Consider the following 9,081-nt stretch of genomic DNA (forward strand, 5'->3'; position numbering starts at 1 on the left):
TCACATAGAGAAAATCACAGGCATGATAGGATTTTCTCTGGATAAACAAGCAAAAATTATGACATTTGTTCTGATTTTTTTCGAGCTCTTCTTTTTATCCCACATCGTAAAAAGCTACTGAGCGTTAACTAGAAATTAACCTTGGGGTGCCTGGGTGGCTCAGTTGGTTAAGCGACCGACTCTGCTTTTCAGCTCAGGTCATGATCTCAGGGTTTGTGAGTTCGAGCCCCTCATTGGGCTCTGTGCTGGCAATGTGGAGCCTGCTTGGGATTCTCTCTGTCAATCTCTCTCTCTCTCTCTCTCTCTCAATCTCTCTCCCTTTCTCTCTCTCTCTTTCCTGCATGTTCTCTCAAAATAGATAAATAAATTTTAAAATAAAAAAAAGAGAAATTAACCTTTAGGGACTTCAAAAAGTAGAAACCAATTTCACCCTTCTTTTCTTTCTTGTTTTACTACCATCTTCTTTCTATCTCTTGCTACCGTCTTCTGCTTTCACTGTATTTGTATTTTTACATACAGAAGTCTTAAGCTCTTTATTCCTATAAATCCCTTTAGCTCTTACCAAATCTTATAAGATTTTTCATCCTTTGCCTCCGCTCTACTGAATTCTGTTTTTGAGTAAAGTTTCTCACTGAATAATATGTCAATCTCCCCGAGCTGAAAATGGATCAAACTTTGGGTCTGAATATGGAAGAGACTGCATCACTCAAAAATCTGGAAAGAGGGCTGATGGGGGAAGGCTGTTCATAGTCACGATATATGGCTGAGTCTGGAAACTGAGTATCTTAACATATTAATTGTGGCTTTTAGTAAATGTGCTGCCGAAGCCAGAACAATTGTGGCTTTGATTAAAATAGAAATTATCCCAAACTGAAATGACGTCTGATAATCTAATGGGGGTACATGATGAACTGGACTGGGGACACGTTGGTGGTTTGTCCTGAAAAATGCACGAAAGTATAAGCCCCAAAGGCAAGCAACACACTCTGAGGTGTTAAGCCAAAATTCTTTGTTTGCAATGATAGAAAAGGATGCCAAGGCTGGGAAACTATTTCCAGAACCCAAACAATGGGTCTTTTAGGCAAGTCAAATTGGCAGGAGATGGTCTGTTGATGATGTAAGAGGCAGAGACAAAGGCTTTGCACTATGAACTACTCTAGAGTTAACAATCTCTATGCACTGAAGAAGTAACACTTAAAAGAAATCGTAGGTCATCATTAAAATTCCTGCCATCCAGAACACATCCCTACACTCTGACGCAAACTTCTGGTAAATATTTGCTTCAAGAAAAACTGGTTTTATTTGAAAATGAATAATAAATAGAACCCAAAATAAGATATCAGCGCAATACTATGGAAAAAGAGGAGGGCTAAGAAAGCACAAACAAACAGCAGGAAAAGAACACTTAGAATAAACGTCAAATAAAAGTTAGAATAAAGTGTTTTCCATGCATTAAAAAAATTAACTCTGAAGTAAGAGCATTAAGCAAAGACAAAGAAATTCAGGAAAGCAATAATAAGGCCCCAGAGAAATATTAAACATGAGGAAAGCTGGCAGGTCTGAGAAAGTAAGTAGAAGAGGAAAAATAATCATTGAACTAAAAGATAAATTGGGAGAAAAGGAAAATTGGTATTGCTGCATAGTAAGGGATATGGAGGAAAGAAGGAGGAAATTGGCAAAATCAAACGGAATTTAATACAGAATTTAAAAGGATAAGAGAAAAAGATTTGGAAGACGGGCAAATGAATCCCAATGTATATATAGGCATACCTCGGAGAAATTCTGGGTTTGGTTCCAGACCACAGTGACAAAGCAAATATCACAAGAAAGCCAGTCAAATGAATTTTTTGGCATCCCAGTGCATAAAAAAGTTATGTTTATACCATAAGGTAGTCTTTTTGGTGTGCATATGGTAGAACTCGTTTCAAATTTGGAGTCAGTCCTCTCAAACCCTTCCATCCCTTTGTCAACTAAATTTATGGAATATTCTAAATTCTTTGTTGTCATTTCAACAGTCTTTATAGCATCTTTACCAGGAGTAGTTTCCATCTCAAGAAACCACCGTCTTTGCTCCTCCATAGAAGCAGCAACTCATCCATTCAAGTTTCATTATGAGATTGAAGTCAGTCAGTTACATCTTCAGGCTCCACTTCTTTTTTTTTTTTTTTTTTTTTTAACGTTTATTTATTTTTGAGACAGAGAGAAACAGAGCATGAACGGGGGAGGGGCAGAGAGAGAGGGAGACACAGAATCGGAAGCAGGCTCCAGGCTCTGAGCCATCAGCCCAGAGCCCGACGTGGGGCTCGAACTCACTGACCGCAAGATCGTGACCTGAGCTGAAGTCGGACGCTTAACCGACTGAGCCACCCAGGCGCCCCCAGGCTCCACTTCTCATGCTTGTTCTCTTGTTATTTCTATCACATCTAATTGATGAGGTTTTTGGAGTGACAGGGGGGTTTGCGGGGTCCGGAGCTGATGACCAAGAAAGAATTCTTGAAGACGTCTTTGGTGCAAAAAGGTGATTTTATTAAAGCACAGAGACAGGACCCGGGGGTAGGAAGACCTGCCCTGGGGACCATGAGGAAAGACTGGTTATATATTATGGAGTTGGGGGAGGTAAAGTCCAGGGGAAATTTCCAGTGAGATTTTCATATGCTAAAGAAAACTCCCAGGATAGTGGAGGCCTAGCTGTTGTCAAGCTAAGGTTGTTTTCCTTCTAGCAAAGCATTAGCATTAAGACAGTAGGGAGTTCCTGTAGAAACATCTTACTCTGCCTGCCTCAAGTATTGTTAATGGGTTGAAGGTTAAAAGGAAATTGAGTTCTATCTGCTATTTCCTTCTGCCTTTGTTTCCCACTTCACTATGGAGGGGTGATGTTGGGGTTCCAGGAAACAGAGTCTATAGATTTCTGGAGATGAGACTACTGATAAGATTGCCTTTTACTTGTGAGTTACAAAGATATTTGTCAATAGATAGGACTCAGGTCTTGAGGGACTACATCTCTAGAAGTTAACCCTTTGTTTTCCCCCCTTTGCTTTGTTCTTGGGCAGCCACCAGTGCCCAAGGAATATAACGCATATCCCACCTGGAGATGGGTGTGGAGTGGGGTGTTTGCAGCCTGTTAGCTTGCCTTATGCTCCCTCATCATAACGACATCTAAAATGGTAAATCCTTCCCAGAAGGCTTTTGATTTACTTGTCCCAGGTCCATCAGAGGAATCACTACCTATTACAGCCTTATGAAGGGTATTTCTTAAGTAATAAGAGTTGAAAGTTGAAAGTCATTGATCAATAGGTTACAGAATAGATGTTGTGTTAACAGCCATGTAAACATTAGTCTCGTTGTACATCTCCATCAGGGTGTTTGGATAATCAGGTGCATTGTCATTGAGTGTTGATATTTGAAAGGAACATTTTTTTTTTATCTGAGTCTTAGGTCTCAACGGTGAGCTTAAAATATTCTGTAAACCATGTTGTAAACAGATGTGCTGTCATCCAGGCTTTGTTGTTCCACTTATAGAGCACAGGCAGAGTAGATTTAGCATAATTCCTAAGGGCCATAGGATTTCTGAAATAGTAAATGAGCCTTGGCTTCAGCTTAAAGTTACCAGCTGCATTAACCCCTGACATGATAGTTTTTGTGTGCTTTGAAGTTTTGAAGCCAGGCATTGACTTCTTCTCTCTAGCTACAAAAGTCCTAAATGGCATCCTCTTCCAATAGAAGGTTATTTTGTCTATATTGAAAATCTGTTGTTTAGTGTAGCCACCTCCATTAACTCTCCTAGCTAGGTCTTCTGGATAATTTGCTGCAGCTTCTATAGCACCAGTTTCTGCTTCACCTTGCACTTGTATGTTATGGAGATGATTTCTTTCCTTAAACCTCATCAACCAACTTCTCAAGGTTCCGACTTGTCTTTTGCAGCTTCCTCACCTCTCTCAGCCTTCACAGGATTGAGGAAAGTTAGAGTCTTGCTCTGGGTTAGGCTTTGGCTTATGAAAAGGTTGTGGCTGGTTTGATCTTTTATCCACACCCCTAGAACTTTCTCCCTGTCAGCAATAAGGCTGTTTTGCTTTCTTCTCATTCATGTGTTCACTGGAGGAGCACTTTTAATTTTCTTTAATAATTTCTCCTTTTCATTAATAACTTGGCTAATTGGTGCAAGAGACCTACCTTCCAGACTATCCTGTCTTTCAATATGCCTTCTTCACTAATATTAATCATTTCTAGCTTTTAATTTAAGATGAGAGACATCCAACTCTTCCTTTCACTAAACAGTGAGAGGCCATTGTAGGGGTTATTAATTGACCTAATTTCAATACTGTTGTGCCCCAGGGAAGAAGGAGGTCTGAGGAGAGGGAGAGAGATGGGGTAACGGCCAGTTGGTGGGGCAGTCAGAACACACACAACATTTATTGAGTTCACCATCTCACGTGGGCGTGGTTCATGGCGCCCCTAAATGATTACAACAGTAACATCCAAGATCACTGATCCAGATCACCATAAAAAATGCAATAATAATGAAAAAGTTTGAAATATGGTGAGAATTACCAACAGTGACACAGAGGCAGGAAGTGAGAAAATGCTGTTGGAAAAATGGTGCCGATAGACTTGTTCAATGCAGGGTTGCCACAAACCTTTAATATGTTTTGTTTTGTTTTGTTTTTAGAAAGCAATACTTGCAAAGAGCAATAAAAAATGAAAATTTGAGGAACATGATAGCATAAGTTGGAAGGTTGTCATGAATTCTGTTAGAGTTGGAAACATCATGCTTTTTTGTGAACATGGGAGACAACCATTTAAATATTTAATAAATTCATATATTTTCTTTCCCTCCAACCTTTTGTTTGTTTGGCTTCCCTTCCTCCCTCAGTGACAAAACAAATGGCACAAAAAGATTTAATACACAAAGAAAGAAAAACAAAAGAAACGGTTTCCAGCCTTAATGAGTTTGTTAAGCAGCCAACATCTGGCATGGCTGCCACAAGATATAATAGCTGGCAACAATCGTTTCACCTCTGTCTCTGGTATCATAGTTTAGCAAAAAGTCAAATATTAGATACTACTTTAGATGAAGTTTTTCTATATTTTTCTAAAGAAAACATTCCCTGTTTGCTAACACCACATTCTTTTTTGATCCAAAAGCAATAGTAAATGCATGCCCTTTGTAATTCAGCTTCTCTAATAAAGATGAAAAAAAAATCACAATTCTCATTTCTTCACTATTCGATAAAATTAAATCTTGGTAGCACACATCAGCCATTAGAATAATTTTAAGAGTAGCTTCTGGAAAATTAAGAGTCCAGTCAGCATCTCAGGACCAAATAGCACTCTGTTAAATGGGAAGGGTAACTAGGACATTAGCTGAAAGGTCTAAGAGAATATAGATACCTACAGATGTTAATATAAAACCCAGTGGCACAAATCGTATGTTCAAAAATGGCTTCAAAATCTGTATTAGTTTCCTAGGGCCGCCATACCAAGGTACCACAAACTATGTGTCTTGGAACAAAGAACTGGTCTCCCAGTTCTGGAGGCCAGAAATCTCAAGTCAGGATGACAGCAGGGCCACCTTCCCTTGGTGGCACTAGGGAAGGATCAGCTTCCTTGCTTAGTTTATAGTAGCCTCACATGCCCCTTGACTAATAGATGGCCATCTTCTCTCTGTGTCTTCACATCATCTTCTCTCAGTGCATGTCTGCCTCTGTGTCCAAATTTCCCCCTTTTTATAAGGAAAATAATCATAACATGAGATTAGGGTCCACATATGTTTCGGGGGACATAATGCAGCCCATAATAGTCTCCCTCTGGCTCCCCAAAATTGATGTCCTTCCCACATGCAGAATATATTTACCATCCCAACATCGCGGAAAGCCCTCCACATGCTAGCATCAAGTCTCATTTAATCATTACCAACAAAATCAACTCAAAGCCCCAGATCTCATCATCTCAATCATCCCAATTAACCATGGGTGAGAACTAGGGTAAGGTTCACTCTGAGCCAAGTGATTACATTTACTGATAAAACTTATAAGGAGCATTCTGGCTTCTGGAAGAACTAAGTCCAAAAACCAAAGGTACAAATTAGCAAAATCTGAGGATAAAATATTTAAGTGCTGCAGTGGTGAAAACATAACAATATCCAAGCTCTAGACATGAAAGCTTACCATTTTCTGGCTGTCTGAAGCATTTTACTTATATTAACCTAGAAACAAGATTTTATCTGTATAATAATCAGTAAGAAACATATACCTTAGTATCATACACAAACCTACTTTAAATTCAGCACTATTTATTGAACCCCTCTCAGTACTCCCAGTCCAAGCTGTTCCAAACTTACACCCAGTTGTTTTCAAGCCTGTTTATAGAGGAAATTTCCCCCTCCTTTTTCTAAATAGAATATCCACGAATATCATATATCACACTAGAGTTTGGTGAAATGTAACTTGATAAATATCTTTTCTAATGTATCTTAAGTAAGACATTATTCCTCTATAAATGGTTTTTTATTCAGTCTTACATGAGTTAGAATTTAGTGTTTTGCAGATCTCATGCTTATTTTACTGATGTGCATGCCGCTTACAATGAAAGCCCAGTGGTTTTCCATCAGTTATGGAGAATCATAGAGAGGGGTGTATTCAGGGTCCCTAATTTGCCTTCACATCAGGTTGCGACAACAGATGGTAGCAATCTAATGCTAGAAACGTGGGGAGGAATTCAAGTGGGCAATGGGCAGACGATATATGACAGGACTCTGACCACTTCGTCTGCAGCAATCAGCCTAGAATGGTCAGGACCTGGTCAAGGCCTTGGGCTTTCCTGTTTTTTACCCCTACTTCTAACTCGGGGCAAACCAGAGAAAGCCCAATACGCTTTCCTAACCGGTCACACAAGGTTTATCCTTTCTAGTTAGCCCATCTCCAGCCTCAGTTTTTAATGCTAACAATTTTTAATCAGAGTATCTCCAAATCCTTCCCTTATTTCATTAAAGAGCTTTCTTACTTCTTTGCCTGCCTTTGAATCTCTGCCAAATGCAAGTGATGGTGGCTGACTTCTGTCCTAGATCAGTCTCTGAATAACTAGACTCTGTTTGTTCTCATTTGGGTGGTCTTCATTTATTCCCACAGAACATTTCACCTTAAAAGCAGGAGAAAATGGCTCAGATGAAAATCCAGACCTGGGACCATTTACTCTTAAGTGCGGCCGGACACAGCTGCCTGCCCTACATGAGGGAGTAGTGTTCACTAAACAGCACCCTTATGAAACTAGAAGATCCTTACTTCTTTTATCTGTATTTTCAGGAAAGAATATGCTGAAAAAGAAATTAGAATCCTTTTAAAAGCATAGACAGAGCTAATTGGTATTCACTTGTCACATATTTGGTGTTTGGAAGATGAAAAATGATTATGGTTGACGTGTGGCAAGGCAAATTTTATGAGTGCTCAAAGTAATCTAAATGATCCAGAATAACTCCCTAAATTTCAAAATGCCCACTGTAGCTAAAAATGCCATCCTTCAGAATTACATTCTTTTTTTTTTTATTTTTTCTTTTACATTCATTTTTTTATTTTTGAGAGACAGAGACAAAACACAAATGGGGGAGGGGCAGAGAGACAGGGAGAGGGGCAGAAAGAGAGGGAGACACAGAATCCGAAGCGGGCTCCAGGCTCCGAGCTGTCAGCACAGAGCCAGACGCAGGGCTCGAACTCACAAACCGTGAGATCATGACCTGAACTGAAGTCAGATGCTGAACTGACTGAACCACCCAGGCACCCCCAGAATTACATTCTTAAGTGATCTCTCTAATCATTTTAAAAGATGCATTAATTCTGTTTAAACTAATCAGTCAGGTAACAGGGCACCTCGGTGGCTCGGTTGGTTAAGGGTCTGACTCTTGGTTTCCGCTCAGGTCATGATCTCATGGTTTGTGGGATTGAGTCCCCAGTCTGGCTCCATGCTAATAACCCGGGACCTGCTTAGGATTCTCTCTCCTCTCTGTCTGCCCCTACGTGATTTCACACTCTCTCTTTCAAAATAAACAGACATTAAAAAAAACTTAGGGGCACCTAGGTGGCTCAATCGGTTAAGTGTCCAACCTCAGTTCAGGTAGTGATCTCATGGGTCATGAGATCGAGCACCAAATCGAGCTCTCTGCTGTCGGTACACAGCCTGCTTTAAATCCTCTATCCCTGCCCCCTCGAAATAAACATTTAAAAAATTTTAAACTAATCAGTCATGTATCATGTTTATGCACTGAATCATTGTATCAGAATCATCATGCATTAAAGAGAATGAACTTAAGGTAAAATAGCCATGGCCTTACCAACAAAATATTTGGGTAAAAGATACAAAGGAGGTTTTCTCTTCCCTTTATCATAAATGTGTGTATCTCCCACAGTCTTTGTAATACTTCAAGGCATATATTTGTATACATGCCTGCCTTCCTTTAATGGACCTTAATTTCCTTAAGAATAAAGACAGTGCCTTATTAGCACTTGAGTATCTCAGCACCTTGTTGTCAGACTAAAAGCACAGTAGGTACTTAATAAATATGGAATGAGTAAATAAAATGAATGAATGAAATTGTCATTATCTTTACTTCCCACCTTTGGCACTGACTGTAATTTCAGGCAGTAGATACCATGAGAGTCTGAGAAAACAAAATAGCATGGCCATAGGATTTGGTAAAAGCTGAGTTACAAATCCAGTAAATATTAGCCTTGAAACTTTAAGTGAATAAACTACAAAAAGGTTGACTTTTCTCTCAAATTTCTAGCTCCTATGGAGAGTCAAACATACAGTTGAGCAAGGCAGGAAGGTTTTCTAAGGCAAATTTCACCAACAGGTACTAAAAGCTTTTCATTCCAATTCAACAGAGGCAGGAAATCCTGTACTTCGGAAGAATTAAGAGATTGGCTTGAATTTGTGATGGAAATTCTGTGAGGATCACATAGGAAAGATAGAGGACAGTGAACAGGTCCTTAGATTTTAAAGAGCCCCAACACAAAGACTGTATATATTAAGGCTATTAGTTGATACATTTTGCTGAAAAATATAACTTCTTTAGGAAAATGTTACTGGATA

General features: G+C 39.4%; 1 pseudogene; it reads right to left on the reverse strand.

The window, feature by feature from the left end:
• Positions 1 to 3,121: 3,121 nt before the first annotated feature.
• On the reverse strand, positions 3,122 to 4,425 carry LOC122218339 (annotated as a pseudogene).
• Positions 4,426 to 9,081: the final 4,656 nt, after the last annotated feature.

The sequence above is a fragment of the Panthera leo genome, chromosome B1, assembly GCF_018350215.1.
Source record: "Panthera leo isolate Ple1 chromosome B1, P.leo_Ple1_pat1.1, whole genome shotgun sequence".
Lineage (NCBI taxonomy): Eukaryota > Metazoa > Chordata > Mammalia > Carnivora > Felidae > Panthera > Panthera leo.